Raw genomic sequence first — 24,581 nt, 5'->3', positions numbered from 1 at the left:
GTCAGCCCTGAGGAGGGAAAATCGGATGTCAGAATGGAAAATCTTCAGTACATTCTTGCCACCTTGTGAAAAAGCAGCTCACCAGCACTTCAGCTCTTTTTTATGGCAGATATGTCCCCTTGGGGAACACCTTACACTTAAAATGTTATTTACTATAATTTATATATGGTGAAAAGGAAAAGTTTTATTTTAACAGGATTTCTTTAATATTGGAAGTTTCCTATAAGGGACTGCTACTTTTAATTTCGGCTAATTTGGGTGCTTGTTTTGAGAGGAAATATACTACTTTGTGGTTTAACCAGTTTTGTGTGGAGAAATGTTTTATCTGAGCAGGGAATTCTACAAGTAAAATAGTACTTATCTGACGTTAATTTCTGCCAGACTGATTTTATGCTGAAGGGGTTTCTGATAAGAATTTTTGCATACTGCTTATGCATTACAGTATTTTGGGCACATTTTGGGCACATTTTATGTGGGTTAGTGTAAGTGGGCTATTTGTGCAAACTATTTGATAACTTCTCTTGCGACTGACTTATGCCATTGTTTTTGACAGCATCTCTATCCTCGTTGGTCACAGCATGGATACTTGTTCCTTTGTTGCTTCTCGCCCAACTTCTGTTGTTCCTAGGGGGGAAAAAAGCATAGAGCCCTTGTCATCTTTGTGGGCTCAGTCTTCTCAAGCCAATGGTGGGTGATTCGCTAGCAGCCTGTAGTCATTCTTCAGACTGTGGTCCCCAGGCTCTCTCCAGGTAATTAGTACATCAGCAAGCAAGTTGGTACAAGGTCATACCCCATGTGCAGGCTAGCTGTGATCACTTCAGAGTTAACTATTCAGCACTCTTTAACCCTGCAAACATCTTGCTTTCTATCAGAGCAAAGCATAGTGGTAGACAAGCTGAGCAGGCTTATGACATACCCTCACTAATGGAAACTGAACCAGTGGGTCTTCTAGGAATTGAACAATGAGGGGTCTTCCAGAAATTGATTTAGTTGTAGGAAACACCTCAAGTAGATCAGTTTGCCTCCTTTTAAAACTGACAACTCAACAGATTCTGCTCCAGGACTCTGCAAACAGACTTGGAAAACAGATGTCTTATAATTTTTCTTGGATGAACATTTCCTTTTATGCATGTCCACCCTTTCCACTGAGATCCAGGGTAATTCTGAAGATTCAGGAGACTCCAGAAAATAATTAAGGTGACCCCTTTTTGACCCTGGCAACATTGGTTCCCCCTTCTTATGGAATTAGCCAGTGCCCGTTACCGCAAGCGTCCTTGCAAGCCGAACATACTCACACAAGGCAGGAGAAGTTTGACACACCCCAATCTCAAACCTCTTCAGCTAACTGCCTGGATGATTTAATCCTAATGCATTTTAGGCACCTCTTTTCAGAGTATGTGCAACGGGTATTAAAGGAAGCAAGAAAACCTGCTACCAAAAAGTTTTTATATTGGAAAGTGTGTAAGAGGTTTTCTAGTTGGTGCCTAGCCAATAACTGGGGTCCTATCAAGGATTACATGCCACTGGTGCTCAAATATTTGTGTGAGTTGCTAACCTCTGTCCTTTCATACATCTTTACCCAGGTACGTCTCATGACCATTTCAGAAATGTCTACTCATGGTCCTCCAATTTCTGCAATATTTTTAGTAAAACAGTTTCTGGAAGGAGCATTACACTTGAGACCGTAACGCAAATGGGTTGCTCCTTCCTAGGATCTTAACTTTGTGCTGGAAAAGTTAACCACATATCCATTTGAACCTGCACATCAAGCAGATTTAAGGTTCATAACTTGGAAAACTGTTGTTCTCATTGCTCTGATATCTGCAAGAAGAGTATCCAAGTTTTGAGCTGTCATGGGGGTGAACCCAGTCTGGTAAAAGTATCATCAAGAACATATCCTTCATTCATACCCTAGTCTGTTTCAGAGTTTATCTAGTTAACAAGTAATCTCCCAGTGTTCTTTCCTGATCCTCAGAACCAGGGAAAAAAGGTTCTACATATTCTGGGTGTGCATATGCAGCTGAAGTACTGTCTTTAACAGGCCCATGGCCTTAAGAAAAACTGATCAGCTATTTATGTCTTGTGTTGGGACAGTGAGAGGACAGCTCACATTAAAACAGACTATTTCCTGATGATTGTCCTTGGCTGTTGACTTTTGTTATACCCACCATGGTAAACAAGTCCACTCACAATCAAGGTGCACTCTACAAGCAACTTGTTTTCTTTGATGGCATATTGAAAAGGAGTGGGCTGTAGAAGCATTCTAGATGCAGCTACATAGTGCTCTGTACATACCTGTACAAACTGGATCCATTCTCTAGATCCAGGACTGGCTCTGCTAGGACCATTCTCCAGGGGCTCCTGGATCCATTTCCTTCCTCCTGCCAGGCTGGATTGGCTCTGGTAATCATCCCATTTAGCTAAAAGGTACTGCAGCAAGTGGGAATGATAAACATAGTATAGTTGTATAAGTTGCACTTAACCATAACAGTAGAGGTTTAAATTCTTGCAAATCCTCCCCCGTCCTCCTAATTTTGTATATAATTATTGTTGAGAAATTATTTGATGGTTATTTCTTGTGTATTTAGATCAGGATGAGTAAGCCACTTAACTTTTAAGCAGGAAAGCCCTGAAGGTTTTCTACTCTGACTGCTGATACCCCCCCCCCCCCATAGTTAGAGAAGTAGTGTGGGAGGGAGCCAGAGTTTGTGGAAGCTGGCAGGTTGTGTCTTGGTTAAGACACAACCCATATAGCCTAAAAGCCACTTTAGCAGTGAAGATTCTGAACATTTGTTACTGGTAAGTGGAACTTGCATAGCTGTATTATGTTCATCACTAGATCACAGTTGCAATAGCCTTAAGCTGTATAGAATGTCCTGCCAAGCTTTCAAAGTTTTAGGGTGCTTTCCATGCACCCCAGCCACTTTTTGACTAGGAAAGTAAGAAACTTGGTGGCTAGGGTGTCAAAACTTCAGGACTTTCACATGATTGGTCATATGCTATCACTGCTACTAGACTGGACTTTCCCTGTTGAGGATTCCCTTCCAAGTTGCCTGTTGAATTACTTTTCTGCAATATATTATTTCTGACCAACTGAGGAGGTTTTTTTTTTTTTGGGGGGGGGGGGTATTATTCTTGTTTTACCTCAGATGATTTACATTGACTTGTGGTTCCCTGAGGGGAATCTCTTGTAAATACTGTATTTTCACTGGAAAACAATGATTTTTACCCATTAATCTTTATTCTTCTTGGCTTGGCTTTCGGTTTTGAGGGTTGTGATTTAAAACTTACTTCAAAACTTCATTTTTCTGTCTGTATGTTTTACCGAGTTGACTAAGTTCTGCTAACCATTTTTGGGTATCTTTCATGTTTGGCAGTTGTTCTTGGTTCCCTGTGGGGATTTCCTTGTTTGTACTTTTTGTGAGGGAAAAGCATACTGCTTGGGCAATACAGTGCTGTGAGGGGCTGGAGCTAGTGTGTTTGTGATGATTGTTACTAAATTATTTACCTCAAACAGTAATATTTAATTAGAAGGTGTCACTGACATTTTTAAGCTTATCCACAAGTTAGATACTGTTTTCAGCTGACAGTGTTTTTAAGTCCCAGTGGGGATTTCTGTTTTGAGTTACCATTTTTTAATGAGGAAAAGTGTAACTTTCTGTTGCAAGTGTGTTACTGGTGACTGGGACTATTGTGTTTGCTGGTTGGTACAAAGATTTTAGCCCTAAACATAAAATTTTTGTCAGGGGGTAAAACCTACTATGTTAAGTTGTCTATCTCGCCTTCATTCTTGCTGGATGGGTTCGGAGCCGACCTCGGCTCCGACTCGGCCACTCTAAAAGCTCGAGAGTTGGTTCCACCGGCTCGAGGCTCCCCTTATATCCCACAATGCTAGGCGTGAGTTACCTCAGATCTCGTTTGCCGCTACAGCGATCGAGGTGTGTTTTCTACCGGCTCCAGGTTAGTGAAAGTTTAGACTAGTTTAAATTCTTTAAACTTAGGCTAGTTAGTGTAAAATTCTTTCCCACTTAGTGTAGTGGACTTGTTTATTCCTTACTATCTTTCCAGCCCCCTCCTTTTATAAAGAACACTTAGTTCTTCCCTAAGGCCTTCGGGCCCTTCCTTCCCTTTCCTTAGAAGTGTGTATGTGTTTTACTTAGGGAATTTTATTACTTACCTGTAGTTTTAAATAATTCCCTTTTAATCCTATCAGTGTAATCTGTGTGTGTGTGTTTTTTGTGTGTGATTACACTTCAGGTACCTTGAGTATGTCTAAGGATACAAAGGTCTCAGGCTTCAAGAAGTGTGACTCGTGCTGTCAGAAAATGTCTCTGACAGACGGTCACACTTCTTGTGTGTACTGCCTGGGACCTTTACACCTGCAGGATTCTTGTGCTGTATGCCATGGCTTCAGCCCTAGAGTCCTGCAGGAGAGAAAAAATTTTGAGGGGTTTAATTAAGCCTGAAGGTTCCCTTCCTGTGTCTTCTGGGAAACCTCCTAAGGCTTCTAGGACCTCGGCTCCAGCTTCAGAGTCGAGGCCTAAGGCTTTGAAGCCTACTGCTTCATCGGCTCCGGCTGGAGCCGATGAGTCTGTGACTGCTGTTTCAGTGGTTTCCTCGGCTCCGGCCGGAGCCGAGGCATTAGAGAGTCATGGGTCGGCTCCGATCATACCATCGGAGCCGACATCTAGAAAGAGATCGAGGTCACCGTCCCTTGGCTCCGTTCATTCGGCTCCAGCATCTCCCCTGCTGTCTGAACGGAGCCATAGATCTCACTCCTCCAGGTCATCGAGGCTATCAGATCACGACCTCCAGAGGGTAGTGAGTAGACTTTTGAAGTCCGAGGCACTGGCCCAAATGCTCCAGAGTCCAACTCATCAGTCGATGCCTCAGCTTGTTCCAATTAATATTCCTCCTCCGACTCCTTTGAGCTCGGGCGGGCGTCTCGGAACCGAGACTGTGGTAGCGTCGGAGCCGATACATTTGTCTTCAGCTCCGTCGTCGGCTCCGATTTCTTCCTTTGAAGAATCTCGGCGCCGGGCTTCCCTCGTCAGCTCGAGGGTGAGTGGCATCGGACCCTTGTCCGACCCCTCTCCTCTCGGTGCTTCGGCGCTGGTGAGTTCGGCTCCGACATCGGCCTTGGAGCCATCTCTGTCGGTGCCGAGGAGGTTCTCAGCTTCTCGGAGCGGGACCTCTGGCTCTGCCTGACAGGGGTGCATTCGAGGTCATGCCGAGTGTTGGAACCTTGTTCGACTCCACAGTCGGCTCCGTCCGCCCCTCCCCTTGGTGCCTTTGGTTATGTCGACTCACTCCCTCATCCCGGACCGCAGAGAGCAAGCTCCTCAAGAATCCCCTGTGGGATCTCATCCTCTTCCGAGGCCTCTCCTGAATTGGCAGGGGAGCCCCTAGGAAGAGAAAGTGTAAGAGGAAGCACTTAGACTCACCTGAGTCTGTCACCTCTGACACAGATTTAGAGGATTCGAGGGTTCCCACGTTCCCCTTCTGAAGATGTCTCTTTCGCAGACATTCTAGAGATCCTGAAACAGAGGGGAAATTGGCCAGCCCTTAACCCTTCGGAGGATGAATCTGTGTATCTTGAGGCGTGTGGCTCTCGTCCTTCCACCTCCTGGGTGTCCCCCCCCCCTTTGATCCCCTCATGCAGGTGGTTGCAAAGAAGGCCTGGACGGCTCCTGATTCAGTGGACCCTACCCCCAGGAGACCCTCCAAATTTATAACAGCACCAACTGACAAGCAATTTCTCACAAAAGGTGTTTCTGTGGATGCTATGGTGGTAGCTGCTGCCACCAAGAAGGAACTAGCTGATCCTTCGGTGCCTGTCCATCCACCTAACAAGGAATCCAGGTCTATGGACAGGTACGGAAGCGGATGTTCTCGTCAGCGACCTTTGCAATGCGTTAAGCTGAACTACCTATGCCATTTTACTCGTCTTCAAAGGGACTTGATCAAGGAAGCGAGTGATATGTTGAAGGATCCTACAGCTGCGGGTTTTCAGGACAAGATGAACACTCAGCTGGCTACCCTGAACTCCATAGCTAACTCCTCCATGCGCCTCCTTTCTTATGCGGCTGATGGAGCGAGCAGGGCCGCAGGGACAGGTGTGGCCTTACGCAGGCACGCCTGGATGCGGTTATGCAACTTTGCGGACCCCTTTAAAACGTCTTTCACGAATTCCCCGTTTGATGGATCATCTCTTTTTGGTCCTCAAGTGAAAGAAACCTTGGCTAGGTGCGAGACAGATGGCAAGACTCTTTCTGCCGTCGGAGTCCGTTTTTCTACTCCTCCTAGGCCTTACCCCAAAGGCCAGAAAAGTGGGAAAATGTGGTTCCGTAAACAATCTCAAGGGACTTCGCCTGACGCACAAAGTCGGTTCCCCGCCAGAGGCAGAGGGGGGAACAACAATGGAAGACGTCGCCCTAGAGGCGGGGGGGTCCGCAGAACCAGGGCAATCGTAAAGTCTTCTCTGATAAGCCCTTTCAGCATCCCTGAGGTGTTGCCCGACTGCCTACCTTCGGAGGCAGTCGGGGGAAGATTGTCACTGTACCCAAAAGCCTGGCTATCCCTGACTCAAGACAAATGGGTACAGTCCATCATTTCCGAGGGTTATTCCATTCCCTTGTTTCGCATTCCAAACCAATCAAAAAAATCCCTTCCAGATGTTCCACCCGCTCAAAGGGATCTTGCAGCTTTGGAAATTTCAAAGCTGCTTGCAAAAAGAGCAATTCTGCCAGTTCCAGCAGACCAGCAAGGATCCGGAATCTACTCCAGGTTCTTTTTAGTTCCAAAGAAAACAGGGGACTGGAGACCAATTTTGGATCTCAGTATCTTGAACAAGTCAGTCAAGAAAACAAGATTTCGGATGGTCACGCTGCAGTCCATCCTTCCCCTTTTGGGAAAGGGAAGCTGGATGTGCTCTATAGATCTTCAGGATGCGTACTATCACATAAAAATGAAAAGACGCTCCAGAAGATTCCTCCGCTTCAGGCTGGGAACCAGTCATTTTCAATTCAGGGCCCTGCCCTTTGGTCTCACCACTGCCCCCCCGGTGTTTACCAAATGCATGGTAGTGGTAGCTTCTCACCTGAGACGACAAGGATTCCAGGTGTTTCCATATTTGGACGACTGGCTCCTCACAGCTCCCACCAAGCATCTTCTTCTAATGGCCAGGGACTACACCTTTCGCACTTGTCGAAATTTAGGCATTTCAATAAATTTGAAAAGTCTGTTTTGTCGCCTTGTCGTACTATTACCTTCATAGGCGCAAATCTAGACACAGTCAACATGTCTGCGAGACTAACAGATCAGAGAATAACAGACATACACAAAATAGTCTCGCTCCTCTTCAGCAGCAACAGAATCAAAGCCAGGCTAGTTCTGAAAGTGTTGGGGATTATGGCGGCTGCCATACCTCTGCTTCCATTAGCCAGATTCCACATGAGAATCCTTCAATGGATGCTCTTCACGCAATGGTCGTACCAGCAACTTCCAATGTCTCACACCATTATGATCACGCAAACATGCAGAAATCATCTTCTGTGGTGGATGTCTTCCCTCAGCTCTTATTGGGAAGACCCTTTGTTCCCCTCCGGTTGCTACTCTGACAACGGACGCCTCCCTGATCGGGTGGGGGGGGCATTATCAGGGCAGAACTGTCCAGGGCACATGGCAACCGCACGAATGCCACTTGCACATAAATGTTCTGGAGATGAGAGCAGTGCTTTTAGCGTTGCAAGCCCTTCAAGACTCTCTTCCCTTGGGAACGATAGCAATCCAGACGGACAATATGTCTGTAGTGTGGTATATCAACAAACAAGGCGGAACCAGGTCCTACCCCCTGTGTCGAGAAGCACTCAGACTGTGGCAATGGGCGATTTCTTCTCAGCATTTTCTGATAGCAACGCACATCCCCGGGAAGTCCAATCAAATCGCGGACAAGTTGAGCAGAGCTATCCTCATGCCTCACGAGTGGTCTCTGAAAGACTCTGTTGTGAGAGAAATTTTTCTCAAGTGGGGCCAGCCTTGCTGCGACCTTTTTGCTACTCCCCAAAACAGCAAGTGCAGAGATTTTTTCACCCTTTTCCCGTTACCAGGCCAACCCAGCAGAGACGCTCTAGTCCAGGTTTGGCCCCGGGGACTTCTGTATGCTTTTCCCCCCTTCCCACTAATCTCTCAAGTGATACAGAAAGCTATCGCTCAGAAGGCTTCATTGATCCTCATTGCTCCGTACTGGCCTCGACAGGTTTGGTTCCCCTTTCTACATCAGTTTCTGTTGGGCGACCTTGGCATCTGGACCTAGTTCCAGATCTTTTGATCCATCAGTCGGGTCAGTTTCATCGCTCCCTTCCCTCCCTGAACCTCACTGCTTGGTTCCTCCAATTTCAACCTTAGCCAGGCTTCCTCAAATATCTCACTCTGTTAGAGATATTTTGATAGCTTCCCATAAGTCTTCCACTCGAAAGATTTATTTGAGTAAGTGGAAACGTTTCACCTATTGGGCTCAAGGAAGGGACATAGATCCTTTCACTGCTTCCATCCAAATGGTCCTTGATTTCCTAGCTGAACTCTTCCATGCAGGTTCATCTCCTTCTACTCTTAAAGTTCAATTGGCAGCTATTTCTAACTTTCATGTGGGCATTTCAGATTCTGCCATCATGTCCCACAAGCTTTGCAAAGCTTTTTTGAAGGGAGTTTTTCTACTCAGACCTCCGGTAAGAAATCCTCCTCCTCCTTGGGACCTAAATTTAGTTCTCAGTTCTTTAATTCTCTCTCCTTTCGAACCTGCAGCTTCCTGTTCTTTAAAATTACTATCATGGAAGACTCTCTTTCTAGTAGCTATTACTTCAGCTAGAAGAGTTTCAGAACTTCATGCACTCAGCTGCCGACCTCCTTATCTGTTGTTCCATAAGGACTGAGTATCTTTACGAACCAATCCGTCCTTTTTACCAAAAATAGCCTCCTTGGCTAACCTAAATCAAAGCATTGACCTCCCGGTGTTTTTTCCAGAATATTCTAACAGATCTGAACAAAGATTGCATTGGCTAGATGTTCATCGTCAGTTAAGGTACTATTTGGATAGAACAAAACAATTCAGAAAATCTGACCAGCTGTTCGTCTCTTATGCAGAAGGCAGAAAGGGACTTTCAGTGTCAAAGGTATCATTATCCAGATGGCTAACATCTCTGATCTCCCTTGTTTATGAAATTAGACACCAAAAGCTGCCTAGCAAACCTAAAGCCCATTCTACCAGAGCTTTGGCTACTTCTATAGCTTTCCAAGATAGACTGCCTATTGACACCATTTGTGCAGCGGCTACTTGGGCTACTCCTCTCACTTTCATTTCTCATTATAAGCTGGATTTAGCCTCTAGACATAGAGCTAACTTTGGTTCCACTGTTCTCAAGAGTCTGTTCCGTTAGGCCACCCGGGACAAGGTGCTAGGACGGTCCCATCCAGCAAGAATGAAGGCGAGATAGACAACTTAACATATAGAAGTTATGTTCTTACCATAACGTTCCATGTTAGTTGTCTTCTTCTCGCCTTCTTCTTGCGTCCCACCCTCCTTCCCCCTGGCCTGGACAGACCTAGAGGAGTTTTGATTGTGACCTCTCTTTCTACCACCTCTGTACTTTAGGTATATGCTCTGCTGTGCATATTTCCTGGATCAGGATGTAGGTCACCCTTCTCTTCTCCCTTTGTTTATAGAGGTGGACTTTGTTACTAGTTATTCTATTACTATTATAGGCTGGGCCTAGCTTACAAACGAGATCTGAGGTAACTCACGCCTAGCATTGTGGGATATAAGGGGAGCCTCGAGCCGGTGGAACCAACTCTCGAGCTTTTAGAGTGGCCGAGTCGGAGCCGAGGTCAGCTCTGAACCCATCCAGCAAGAAGAAGGCGAGAAGAAGACCACTAACATGGAACGTTATGGTAAGAACATAACTTCTATTTACTATCCTTCATTACCTGCTTTTCAGATGTAACACTTCTTTGTGGGGATTCCTTTATTCATCATTTTTGTGTAAAAAGTATTACTTTTTTTCTGTACTGATTACTAGAGGTTAAAGGTATCCAGTTTAATGGCTGGCACTAAACATTCTTACCTCTGTCAGTTTTTCTGTCAGGAGGTAACACTGACTGTCGAGCGCTGATAATCCACCTGTCTAACACTTGTTTCCCCAGATTACTTACAGTACACATTCCCTTTGAGAGTAACCTAAGTTTTCATTTTTAAGGAAAAAGAAAAGTATAACTTTATGTCAAAACTGGTTGTTAGGGTTTGAGGTCAGTGATTTGGTGATTGTAAGAAGTAAAATATTTATAATAATTTTTATCTCAAAGATTAGCTTTCAGTCATGTGGACAGCAGAGTCTAAAAGAATCTGTCTCATCCACAACTGCATGAAATGAGGTACGACATAGACCTGAGTGGTGCCAGTTATTTAATTGTTCCTTTCCTGGGCAGCAAGTACCGAAAAAAATCTGGGAACCTCTGTCTTGACTCAGACTCCCTTTGCCTAAGCTGCTGTTGGGTAACTGTGCTGTGACAATTTACTTCTCTTGGTCACTATGGTGAGCTCCATGAGATGCCACTAAGACCAGAGATCAAGCATGTCCTGTGCACCTGTTCAACTGCTGTTTCTGGGTAGGGGAGAACCACCCGTGTTGGCACTGGGTAATGGATTGGGATAATCTCTTTTGCTAATCTACTCTGAGGAGTCTCTTTCTGGAGAAGGGACCATCCTTCTACCAAATCTACTCAGAGGGTTGATCTCCTTCCTTGTGGATCACTGTTGTAGTTTTATTAACAGATGAGATATCCTGACAAGGATAGCCATATGTCCTGCCAACATGCCAAAGCCTGGATGCCTTCCTCTTGAAGATGCTGATAGGAACATGAGACGTACAGGGTTTTAATTACCTCAGAACTTTCTGGTAGCCAGTCAGAACACTGAACTGTCACTGGTCTGTCAGATGTACAGTTTGTGCCTCATCCTTAGCCATTGGGCAGATAAGTTTCCCCACTGAGGACCCTTCCTTCTCTTATATTTGGTGGTAGAATTTTTTCAACATGACATTGAAAAGGGGAATATGCGATTGTAAGGCTAATTCCTCACAAAGACCATTGCTTAAACTGCCTTTTTTGCTTAGGTGCTGATAACTTACTGTTCTGTCTTTTATTTCCAAGACCCTAGAGAGCCATCTTTCTCCTATAAAAATTTACCTTGAAAATCAAAGGCTTAAGGAGTTCTTGCAAGGTAAAATGGTGAAAAATTAATTTTAATGTGCCAAAAGCACTGTGCTGTTACTCTGATGCTTACTGTGGTGCATTTGAAGTCTTCTTAAGACACTCAGTCTTGCTGGCTGGATTCTGCTGAAATCAAAGTCTGGTTGTAGTTGCATTCACAGTCTGTTGCATACTGAAACTTGCAGAATATACACTGATGAGAGAATATACTTTGCAGCCCCTGTCTTTAAGAGCAGTAACCAATAACTTTTTATAATAAATCACACATACTTCTGTTTCAGCTTCAGAAAATGTTCTACTTTACTTCTCGTATAGTACAGATGATGTGAGAGATGTAATATAATATTTACCTCAGGACAAAATGTGTCCCTACCAGTACCCCTAACATAACTGGATTTAATACAGACTTTATATATATTTTTAGTTAGACACACACCCTCTTGGTTTTGGAAAGATACTGCCTTGATGACGCAAATGCTGACACATCTGTTCTTGTGCAAATGCTGATAAGTAAACTGTCTTCAAGGAAATGCCTTGTGGATTCGAAAAGCATATTTTAAACTTTCTTAGAAAAACATGTCCTGTTGTCAGTTCTTTAAAGAAAGCAAATTACATTCTTGTCATGTCTGTAAGAAGTCAGCTTTCTTGATGTGTGTGTAATACACTCATAAGCAAGTTCCTTATTTTTTAAGCCACAGTCATTTAGTACGGATGCTAATCATATATTACTAAACTCTGTTTCTGCATTTAAGCAAGCTTTATCTTATTCCTTATTTATGTTGCATATTTGTAGCAAAGTTACATTCAACCTTAATATCTTCTTGAGCATAATCTTACAGTTCCCTCTTTTTATTTTTAATATACTCAAAAACACTTTATACTGATATGTATTTTTAATATCTTTATATACAAAACACATTAAGAAACAAAATCTTTAGTCTTCTTGTGATACACAAGTCAAAATGCAATTGTACATAGTTAATACAATGATATCAAGTATTACTACTAAAAATGAATGTATTTAACAACTTTTTCTTTTACAGACCATTCTGTGAAAATATTTTAGTACTCTTTTATTAACTCTTTGCACCTGTTGAATTAACTCTTTTTACTTTTATTCATTATTTTATATCAAAAGATTAGAGAGAGTTTTTGTTTCTTATAGATATTAGTCTACGTATGCTGCGGTAGCGTTGTCGCCTCACAGTAAGACGTTGTCCTGTTCGAATCTTAGCTAAAGCGTCTTCTGTGTGGAGACGTGTGTGAATGGGCATACCTTCGTTGAAGGTTGTGCGTCAGGCCTGGCAAGTCGGTACGTAAAAATCTACTGCCAATCATTAGCGGACCGGAGTTCCTCTGTGGCGACCCCTAACCGGGAAAAGCCGAAAGATACAACAACATAGATATTAGTCTGTGTGCTACTCCAAGCATTTATACACTGCTGAAAATATGCAGTTTCAATGTCATTTTAACCATAACATTGTGGTCATGTCTCTGAACTGTCCATTAACATCTTAGTTGACAGTGAAGTGAACATAAAGTACTGAACTGGGCTTAGATAATAAATATTTGAATGCAATTATTTCAGTATATTTAATACTTGAGGATTAAAAACATGATGTATATACTAAAGAATGTTATGTACATATTAGTCCATTAGCTGTATGAATACAATATTTAATTTTCCTTTAACTTGGGTAACCAATAAGATTCCAACTTAAAATCAGTGATAATATTACACCTTGACAAATTACTTTTGAACTTATTACAATGTATCCTGCACAGTATGTGTTTACACACTGTTTGCTATTCATGCATTTCAATCTAGTAGCTATCTTGGACCCAGTTATTTATTTATTTTTTAAACATGGTTACTGGATTATTTTGTATTTGTACATAGTCCAATCTACAAATTTAGTAACATCAAGCAAAATCTTGGAAAATTCTTATGTCTCTTTAGAAGTATCTAGTGAAATTGCCACCAGAGGCAACTATGCTTTTTGCATACCAACATTGTCTTGCCAAAAACATATTAAAAATAGTGACCATTCTTGCTCAGTTTTTACATATCTTTACTCTCTCTTGTATAGCTTTACAGTTTAACAGGTTGTAAATACAATTTAATATTAAACAATACAATAATAACTAGAATGATAGTTATTAGCAACTTGTAAAATATCTTATCCTGTCAGGTTTAATCTGTTTACCAATATTTGTAATGCACTAATACCTATTCCCCCCCCCCCCCCCTGAAAGAGTATTGTCAAGAAGGAATGAGATATTTCTTCCTGTAGCTTTATTTTATACCCTTTTGCAATGCTGCTCACGCAGCCAGTGTAAAACTGAGAAAGTACCCCTCCCCCTGTAGTATTGCACTATTGTTTATCTGCTTTATAATGTATGTCAGCCCAACACTTTGGTTATACATTTTCTTTATTAGGTTATTAAACTATAGACCTTTGTCTGATTTGATCATCTTTTCTGTTGCCTTTGCTGTCTACTTCTACTAGTAGTAGTTATTTGTACTCTCCTGTATACTTTATTTGAACTGTATGTATACTGTAACCCATCTGTTGGCTATACTTGATGTAACTAAGGATGTTAAGTTGTCTATCTCGCCTTCATTCTTGCTGGATGGGTTCGGAGCCGACCTCGGCTCCGACTCGGCCACTCTAAAAGCTCGAGAGTTGGTTCCACCGGCTCGAGGCTCTCCTTATATCCCACAATGCTAGGCGTGAGTTACCTCAGATCTCGTTTGCCGCTACAGCGATCGAGGTGTGTTTTCTACCGGCTCCAGGTTAGTGAAAGTTTAGACTAGTTTAAATTCTTTAAACTTAGGCTAGTTAGTGTAAAATTCTTTCCCACTTAGTGTAGTGGACTTGTTTATCCCTTACTATCTTTCCAGCCCCCTCCTTTTATAAAGAACACTTAGTTCTTCCCTAAGGCCTTCGGGCCCTTCCTTCCCTTTCCTTAGAAGTGTGTATGTGTTTTACTTAGGGAATTTTATTACTTACCTTTAGTTTTAAATAATTCCCTTTTAATCCTATCAGTGTAATCTGTGTGTGTGTGTGTTTTTTGTGTGTGATTACACTTCAGGTACCTTGAGTATGTCTAAGGATACAAAGGTCTCAGGCTTCAAGAAGTGTGACTCGTGCTGTCAGAAAATGTCTCTGACAGACGGTCACACTTGTGTGTACTGCCTGGGACCTTTACACCTGCAGGACTCTTGTGCTGTATGCCATGGCTTCAGCCCTAGAGTCCTGCAGGAGAGAAAAAATAAACTCATTTTGAGGGGTTTAATTAAGCCTGAAGGTTCCCTTCCTGTGTCTTCTGGGAAACCTCCTAAGGCTTCTAGGACCTCGGCTCCAGCTTCAGAGTCGAGGCCTAAGGCTTTGAAGCCTACTGCTTCATCGGCTCGGCTGGAGCCGATGAGTCTGTGACTGCTGTTTCAGTGGTTTCCTCGGCTCCGCCGGAGCCGAGGCATTAGAGAGTCATGGGTCGGCTCCGATCATACCATCGAGCCGACACCTAGAAAGAGATCGAGGTCACCGTCCCTTGGCTCCGTTCATTCGGCTCCAGCATCTCCCCTGCTGTCTGAACGGAGCCATAGATCTCACTCCTCCAGGTCATCGAGGCTATCAGATCACGACCTCCAGAGGGTAGTGAGTAGACTTTGAAGTCCGAGGCACTGGCCCAAATGCTCCAGAGTCCGACTCATCAGTCGATGCCTCAGCTTGTTCCAATTAATATTCCTCCTCCGACTCCTTTGAGCTCGAGCCGGGCATCTCGGAACCGAGACTGTGGTAGCGCCGGAGCCGATACATTTGTCTTCGCTCCGTCGCCGCTCCGATTTCTTCCTTTGAAGAATCTCGGCGCCGGGCTTCCCTCGTCGGCTCCGAGGGGGTGAGTGGCATCGGACCCTTGTCCGACCCCCCTCTCCCTCTTGGTGCTTCGGCGCTGGTGAGTTCGGCTCCGACATCGGCCTCTGAGCCATCTCTGTCGGTGCCGAGGGAGGTTCTCAGCTTCTCGGAGCGGGGACCTCTGGCTCTGCCTGACAGGGGTGCATTCGAGGTCATGCGGAGTGCGTTGGAACCTTGTTCGACTCCACAGTCGGCTCCGTCCGCCCCTCCCACTTCGGTGCCTTTGGTTATGTCGACTCACTCCCTCATCCCGGACCGCAGAGAGCAAGCTCCTCAAGAATCCCCTGTGGGGATCTCATCCAGTGACATATGCACAATTGTGATGTTTTATTATAATTACCAAATAGTGTTGCATGTGGACATTTTAACAATTATGTTTGAATAACAATAAGTTTTTAGAAAAACTCAAGCTACTTGTCTGGCAATCGGTCTTGTTTCTTATCTTATCTGCTCAACATTTCCTGTAACTATTCATCCAGTCTAGGAAGGTCTGAGCTCACATTTCAGTTGACCTTTTTAGCATTTTTCTTTTAATCATCTGTTAGTAAAATGCAGTTAGAAAACACTTAGTATTATATTTGTGATTTGCATAACTATGCAAACTAAATATTATTTTACAGTTAGCTTGCATATTTTTTAACTTTTGATTTCTGTATTTTTTATTTATTTAACTGCTCTGTCATTCATTTTACAAAGACTGTTTGACGAATACCATCTGTGGTTTTATTTCTAAAATTCAGAACTTTCAACTGTTTGGTGAGGTGTTACTATATAATTATAAAAAAAAATTGTAAAAAAACAGATATTAGCTTAACGAACACGTTTATATTTACATTATTTATATTTGCTGTTGTCTGCCTGTTATTCTTGTGCATTGTATAAAAAGAAAATACATGCATGTCAGTCTTGTGACTTTAAATCTTTATACAAGCGTGTCAGTGTTGTGACTCTTTACTCTTATTAACTATTTTTATACACTAGAACTGTTTTGTTTGCCTTTTGACTATGCTATGAGAGTTGCAGTCATATGCTCTACTTTACTGTAGTACTGATAAATATCTTGCTTTAATTGAATGGAAGTTTTAAACATTTGAGAATGATTTGTATTTTACCATCCTACCATGTATGCTTAACCATTTTCAAAACACAAACATATTATAAAATAGATCTCTTTTGTACAGATCAGCTGTAGTTTCCTGCTCTTTCCCAATGTATGTAGGAAGTCAGTCTCTGTCAGTTTAGCTATTTTCTTCATCTTGTAACTGCTGTTTAAGAGTTTCCTTGTGGTCTGCCTGATATGTCTCATGAACCTGATGTTCTTCATCTCACATTGCTGCAGTCCTAACAATTGGGTAGTCCGCTGTCCTCGGTCGGCCCGAATATCAAAGTATAAGGCTGACGTCGGTCAGGGCGCATTTGACTGACGTCAGTACGTCAGGGTACAAATGCACATGACCGGCGTCATATCTTCAGTCTTTTTTGCCGCATGGTCCGATGCAGAAGCAGTGTTGCAAGTGCCGGTTGGCGTTCTGAGATTTTTCGATTTAGAAGTTTCAGACCGAGTTCAAAGTTGGCTAAGTACCCCGTTGGGGAATATTTTAGTTTTTTCTTGCCTCAGTCATTTACCGGATGTCAGAAAAAGTTAATAATTGCATTTCTTGTGGGAAACAGATACCGCATAAAGATTATCATACTTTGTGTATTCCTTGCTTAGGGCCTGAGCACGACGTTGTTGGCTGTTGCTCTTGTGCTAGATTTAATAAACGCACTATAAAGAGAAGGTTGGATTGTGCGAGGTTAGTCTTTGGGAAGTGGTGTAACTATAAAATGCCGTCGGATGCTCCGACGCCCGCTTCTTCAAAGAAGCGCAAGGACAAGGCAGTTAAGCCTAGGCTTGAAGAACCGTCTGTACCAGACGCCGGTTCTTTAGATGTGTCGGTGGAGCCGGTGGCTCCACCGGAGATTTCTTTGTGTTCCCAGGGGGAGACCTTGTTTATTACAAGATGTGGCCTCTCAGGAGACTAGTCAGGCTGAGGGGGCTTCTCATGTTACTATACTCCCCTCCCTTCCTAAGGTGGCTAGGCCCTCTCCTTCTGTTTCAAAGGCTTCCCCCAGGGGCAGGCCAGGTTTAGCTTCAGTTAGTGTTACCCCTAGCTCTTCCGGTACTGTGCCCAAGAAGCATATGCTTAAAATGGCAGAAGATTTGATTACTTTAATCAGGGGTTCTATGCCCCCTCCTGATAAGAGGCCTAGGGTGGAGCCTGAGCTGGGGGGTTTTGAGCAGGCTTCAGATGTTTCGGAGTCTTCGGCTGAAGACTTACAGGAGTACTCTCCTTATTCTGATTCTGATGTGGATGATTCTACTCCTTCTGCTACTCCTCCTGAGGATTTTTCTTTTTCAGAAACTCTTCATTCCATGAGGGAGCATTTTAAGTGGGAAGGTCAGGACTTCTCTGATTCCAGAAAAGGCTTAGGGAATTTCTGTTGTTACCCCAGCATAGGCCTTTGGCTATACCTCCTGTTTTGGATGTAGTGGAAGATGTTTTATTGAAGCTTCTCTTAATCCTGATTCTTTGCCTCCTGCTCCTGTTAAGCCGGATAGGTATTACAGGGTGCCTGAAGCTCATAAGTATCTTTTTAAGAGTCCTAGGGCAGACCCAGAAACTGTTAGCCATGGGCCTAAAGGTGTTCAGGCTTCTGTTGTTAAGAATCCGGTTCCTGCAGACAAGGAGGCTAGGGCCTTGGATAGATGGGGCAAGAAAGTCTATACTTCTTCCACTCTTGCTATGAGGGCTCTGAATTGCCAGTTTCACATGTTGAAATACCAAAATTATCTCCTTTCACAATTGAAATCTAAGGTTGATGCTCTGGCAGTTGGTATTGATTGTAAGGAGTTGCAAGATTTAGTGCATGTTTCTGAACAGGTGGGTAAGCATTCTTTGCAATGTGGTTTTGACAGGCCTCGTCTAGGGTGGCTGCCACTGGGTCAGTTCTTCGCAGACACGCCTGGCTGAGGGATCAGAATTTGTCTGAACATGTTAAAGCAAGGATTTTAGATGCTCCTTTACAATCTGACGTGTTGTTTGGTCCTCCTGTTGAGACAGTTTTAAAGAAAATGGAAGACATGGCTAAGTCTATGCAGACTGTTAAAGATTTTTTGCAGGTCCAGCCTCCAAAGTTTAGTAGAAATTGGCCTACTAAAGGGTGGACGTATCCTTCTTATGATTCCACAGTCTAGGGGTAGATCTAGACGTGGTAAGGGCAGAGCTCAGGGCTCTTTCAGGCCTAAAACAGGGAGTTCTCCTGCACAGGCTTTGGGTGAGGGCAGGGGTCAGTCCTTTCGTAAGCAGACCCAATGACCTACCTTTTCAGCTGCCAGAGCCTGCTCGTCTGGCAGCACCTTTGGGGGGAAGGTTGGCACTTTTCAAAGAAAATTGGAGTTTAATTACCCAGGACAGATGGGTATTGGATATCATACACCACGGCTACAGGTTTTATTTCCATACCTTGCCTCCTTTCAAAGGCATGCCAGACGTTCCTCCTCAACAAAGAATAGAGGCTCACAAACAGGTTTCTCTATTGCTCCGACTAGGGGCCATACAGCTGGTCCCTCTGCCAGAAGTGGGCCTGGGATTTTATTCTCGCCTGTTCCTAGTACCAAAGAAGGGGAACACGTGGAGACCAATTTTGGATTTATCTATCCTCAACACTTATCTGGACATTCCCAAGTTCAAAATGTTGACGTTGCAGCAGCTTTTACCTCTGCTGGGCAAAGATCATTGGATGGTAACTTTGGATCTCAAGGAGGCTTACCTTCATGTTCCTATCAGACTAAGTTGCAGGAAGTATCTGCGTTTTCGAACTGGGACTTCTCACTATCAGTTCTCTGCATTGCCCTTTGGCTTATCTACTGCGCCCAGAGTGTTCACGAAAGTTCTGGCTCCAGTGATAGCTTTCTTCAGGCTAAAAGGAATACAGATCTATCCTTATTTGGACGACTGCCTAATTCTGGCTCAAGGAAGAGAAGGGCTTCTTCATCATTTGGAATATGTGATAGCAGTGCTAAGATGCCTAGGGTATTCTGTGAACGAAATAAAGTCCAGTCTAGTACCCTCTCAGGACATGTGCTTTCTGGGTGTGAGACTGAATACAGCATCCCAGATGGCCTTTAACCCCGGACAAACAAAAGAGTCTATCCCTTTACTTCCATCAACTATCTCATCAGTCCGGGCTGACTGCAAGGACAGTCCTTCAAGCCTTAGGGTTCATGGCATCTTGTATTCTGGTGCTTCCCAATGCCAAACTGCATATGAGGAAGCTACAATGGTATCTCAAAATGTATGGACACAGCACTGCCAGGATCTGGACACTGTCATTCAAATAATACCTTGCATTCAAAAGGAATTTTTGTGGTGGGCTCAGGAATGTCACCTGAACAAGGGACTCTCTGTGACCCGGCCAGAGGCGAGTCAGATTTTAACGACAGATGCCTCAGACAAAGCTTGGGGAGCTCATCTAAACGGAAAGTGGATACAAGACAAGTGGCCTGCCAGACTACAACATCTACATATCAACATGAAGGAGATGTTAGCAGTCCAGTTTGCATTAATAGCTTTCAAGGATTTACTACTTCCAGGGCAGGTGTTGATTCTAACAGACAACACAACTGTCATGTGGTACATCAACAAGCAAGGGGGAACACATTCTTATCCTCTATGCAGGCAAGCAATGATTTTGTGGGAGACTGCTCTCAGTTTACAACTAAGTCTTCAGGCAAGGTTTCTGCCGGGAGCACAGAACTCCTTAGCAGATGTGTTAAGCAGACGAATCATGGATCCCCACGAGTGGAAACTGGATCTTCATGTATTTCAGAAATTGACAGTGTCCTGGGGAACTCCAGACATAGATCTGTTCGCTTCTCCACTAAACAACCAGCTGCCAAAGTTTTGCACAAAGCGGTTTCATCCCACAGCTTGGAAAGTGGATGCTCTTTCTTTCTTTCAGTTGGGAAAATCTTCATGTGTATGCCTTTCCACCTCTGCCTCTCCTCCCGAAGGTACTTCTGAAGGTCAGACAGGACAAACCAAGGATGATTTTGATAGCTCCAGATTGGCCTCGACAGCACTGGTACCCATTACTGAGAAGTCTAGTACGGAAGCCTCCATGGCCTTTGCCTTTGATTCCACATCTGTTGTCCCAGGAGGACAGTCATTTGCTCAATGTCAAACTTCACTCTCTTCACCTAACAGCATGGCATATTCTGTTTTAAACCATAGAGGGTCTCAACTTCCACAACAAGTTTTGAATGTGATTTTGGAAGCTAGACGGCCTAGTACAAGGAAAGTGTACGCAGACAAATGGAAGAGATTTTTGTTTTGGAGTGCAGCAAAAGATTTTGATGTTTCTGAGCCTAATTTGTGTGTGGCTCTTCAATATCTTACTGAGTTGTTAGACAAGGGTTTGTCTTTCTCTTCTATTAAAGTCCATGCTGCAGCAATTTCAGCTCACTATGATTGCAACCCACCATTGTTTTCTCATCCTTTGTTCAAGCAATTTCTTAGAGGGGCAAAGAATATAAGGCCCCCACGAAGAGCTCCTACTCCTGCTTGGGATCTCAATTTTGTGTTGGAGAAACTCACTCTACAAACTTTTGAGCCTGCAGCTACTGCTGAGTTGAAATATTTATCATGGAAGACTGCTTTTTTGTTGGCCATTACCTCTGCAAGAAGGGTTTCTGAATTACAGGCCCTTATGGCGGTTGAGCCTTTCTTGATTTTCCATAAGGATAGGGTATCATTACGTACTAATCCTTCCTTTATGCCTAAGGTGGTTTCTAGTGTGGCTTTAAACCAAACTATTCATTTGCCTACTTTTTATGCAAATCCCCAAAATAAAGGGGAAAAGATTTTGCACACTTTAGATGTCCACAGGCAGTTGCGTTATTATTTGGACAGGACTAAAGGTTTCAGGCAGTCTCAGCAGTTGTTTGTTTCTTTTGCTTTGAGTTCTCAGGGCAAGCCTAAGTGGATTGGGTTTTGCATTGCTTTCTGTTATTCCCATCATGGCAAGGAGATTCCAGCTGGGATTAGGCCTCATTCCACTAGGGCTACTGCCACTTCAACAGCTTTTTTAAGGGGAGTGGCAACCAAGGATATTTTGGAGGCAGCTACTTGGAGTTCTGTGCATACTTTCTCTAAGCATTATCACCTGCCACTTTACTCTAAGTCCAGGGCTGGTTTTGCCACTGCTGTTTTGCAGGGCATTTTGGCAGCTCCTGCTTCCTTGTAGTTAGCCATCCTCCCTTACCTCTGCTTTGGGATTCTACCCAATTGTTAGGACTGCAGCAATGTGAGATGAAGAACATAGTACAGTTTTGTACCTACCATAAATGTAGATGTTCGAAGATCCACATTGCTGCAGTCCAATTTACCCTCCCTCCTTCCCCTCTGTTGTTAGAGGTGGTTGTGTGGGTTGGGTTGTACATTTTGTGTATATTGTATATATTGTACTATAGTTAGTGCAAGGGTGGTTGGTTGGTTGTTTGCTGTCTTTTGGTTTTGGACTTTCTTTTTAGGGTCTTCTGACATCTGGGGCAAGAAAAGACTGAGGATATGACGCCGGTCATGCGCATTTGTACCCTGACGTACTGACGTCAGTCAAATGCGCCCTGACCGACGTCAGCCTTATACTTTGATATTCGGGCCGACCGAGGACAGCGGACTACCCAATTGTTAAGACTGCAGCAATGTGGATCTTCGAACATCTACATTTATGGTAGGTACAAAACTGTACTTTCTGCTGAATCTGAAACTCCTATGCACTTTTGAAAAAATGTTTGTATAACTTGTCTAAACTTCCTGAACTCATTGTGTCTGTCTCTTAGTTTATTACATTCTTTTGTAACAAAATGTACTAGAGGTCCTGTCAGTAACTGGTTTGACTCGCATGTGGTGACGAGACATAATTGTTCAACATCTGAATCACACAATAAACATTTGTCATACCCCACATGGTTTTCTTTGAGATACCAGTCAGATATTGTAATACATTTGCATAATGCCTTACTATCAACCTGCCCTAATAAGGTTTTACATTTACTAATGTGCTGTGTATACCAACATTGCAATTTACTAAAGCTTGGTTTATTCCTACACGAATTATGTTTAATAATATCCATACTGTCTAATAACATCCAAAATGTCTAATATCCTGTCTAATAATATGTATACTGTCTAATAGCATCCATACTAAAAAATGTGACAAAGAAAAAAGTCATCAAGAAAACAGGTAATCAGGCTGTTGTTGCTGATGGCTGGAAAGTTTTCAGTCATTTGAGAAGCTGGTGAAGCACAACAGGCAGCAGACTGCTGTGTAAGTAGATATCCACCTTTTCTTGGGGAATTAATGACACTGCAAATTTCCTGAACTAGTCTCACTGGATTTAGACGTCTGAAAAAACTTTACTGCTGCAAGCTGCGTAAACTGGAGTATTTCTGTTTAAGATTCAGACATATGTACAAATGTTAGTTACTGCAATTTGACTGAAGTAACCCTCTGCAGGGCTTACTCTTCCCTCTGTGTTCGAATGCAGGTATTGGGTTCAAATGCAGGTAGCTTGCCATTGAAAAATGAATTTTATGGTGCTAAAAGCACTGTGCTGTTACTCTGATGCTTACTGTGGTGCATTTGAAGTCTTCTTAAGACACTCAGTCTTGCTGGGTGGATTCTGCTGAAATCAGTCTGGTTATAGTTGCATTCACAGTCTGTTGCATACAGAAACTTGCAGAATATACACTGATGAGAGAATATACTTTGCAGCACCTGTCTTTAAGAGCAGTAACCAATAACTTTTTATAATAAACCACACGTACCTCTGTTACAGCTTCAGAAAATGTTCTACTTTACTTCTCATATAGTACAGATAATGTGAGAGATATAACATTTACCTTAGGACAAAATGTGTCCCTGATAGTACCCCTAACATAACTGGATGTAATACAGACTTTATATATATTTTTAGTTAAACACACACCCTCTTGGTTTTGGAAAGATACTGCCTTGATGACGCAAATGCTGACATATCTGTTCTTGTGCAAATGCTGATAAGTAAACTGTCTTCAAGGAAACGCCTTGTGGATTAGAAAAGCATATTTTAAACTTTCTTAGAAAAACATGTCCTGTTGTCAGTTCTTTAAAGAAAGCAAATTACATTTTTGTCATGTCTGTAAGAAGTCAGCTTTCTTGATGTGTGTATAATACACTCATAAGCAAGTTCCTTACTTTTTTTAAGCCACAGTCATTTAGTACGGATGCTAATCACATATTACTAAACTTTGTTTCTGCATTTAAGCAAGCTTCATCTTATTCCTTATTTATGTTGCATATTTGTAGCAAAGTTACATTCAACCTTAATATCTTCTTGAGCATAATCTTACAAATAGCATCAGTCTTTGCACCCCAACTTATCTCCAGCGATGAAAAAGAACCCCGAAAAAACAAAGCTCAAGGCTTCTGCTGCCCATTTGGATCTGAACATCTAAGTTTGGTCTCCTGGTGAATAAATCAACCATCTGCTGCTCCCTCTGTCATGACTCTGTGAGAGAGCAGTATGATGCAGTCTTTTTGCACATCCATCACATCTGACCAGTGGTCAGTTTTTGGTGAGAAGGGGGAACATTGACTTATTATTTTGGGGAGACCAAAGGTTATATCTCTGATCTTAGGGGAAAAAATTCCAGGTTCCTTCATTGAGGCACTTAAGGGTTGTAGCCACTGCATTTTGTGCAGGCAGATGTCCCACTTAAGAAAAAGACATCTAGGCAAAATGTTTCCACTCCAACATCTAGGGGTCCTGTGAAGGGATAGCAGGGTCTTTTTAAGGCCATTATGTCTTTAAAGCCTCCTCATTTTTTTTCTGTGCTCCTTTTACTCCTGCTCACAAGAGGTAAAAAAGGTATTTTCTGAAGAGGAAGATTCAGATTGTGAAGAAGATTTCTATGCCTATTCCAAATCCATTCCCCAGTGGCTTATACTACTGATAATAAAGATAACCTTGTCTCCTGACTCTTCTGTTGAAGAATTTCTTTTGGAGACCACGTCATTAAAATGATGCAGCATTTTAAGTGGGAAGGTTCCCAGTTATCTGATGATCAGAAATATACTATGCCCTTTTAGAAGTGAGGGTGTTTAACCTCTTTGCCATTCCTCCTTTGGTGGAAGCCTTGCTGGAGGCTTTCTCTACTGCCTGTCTTAGTCAAGAGTCTCTGCCAACTACCCAAAAGAAACTGGCAAATCTTAAAAAAAATTCTAGACTCAAACACTTTTATATAAGAACAGCTAGATTTAAGAACAGCTAGATTTGAGGAGGAGTTCTCTCCCTTTCCACTGAAAAGCCTACTA

General features: G+C 43.0%; 1 protein-coding gene across 2 annotated transcripts in view; it reads left to right on the top strand.

The window, feature by feature from the left end:
• TBCB (tubulin folding cofactor B) overlaps window positions 1–24,581 on the top strand; it is a 781,868-nt gene that overhangs the window by 47,319 nt on the left and 709,968 nt on the right. The window lies entirely within an intron of this gene.

Source organism: Protopterus annectens, chromosome 1.part0 (genome assembly GCF_019279795.1).
Source record: "Protopterus annectens isolate FY-2018-M chromosome 1.part0, PAN1.0, whole genome shotgun sequence".
NCBI classification, from domain to species: Eukaryota; Metazoa; Chordata; order Ceratodontiformes; family Protopteridae; genus Protopterus; species Protopterus annectens.
Note: the sequence above shows the minus strand (reverse complement) of the source record. Positions and strands in the feature narration are given on the sequence as shown.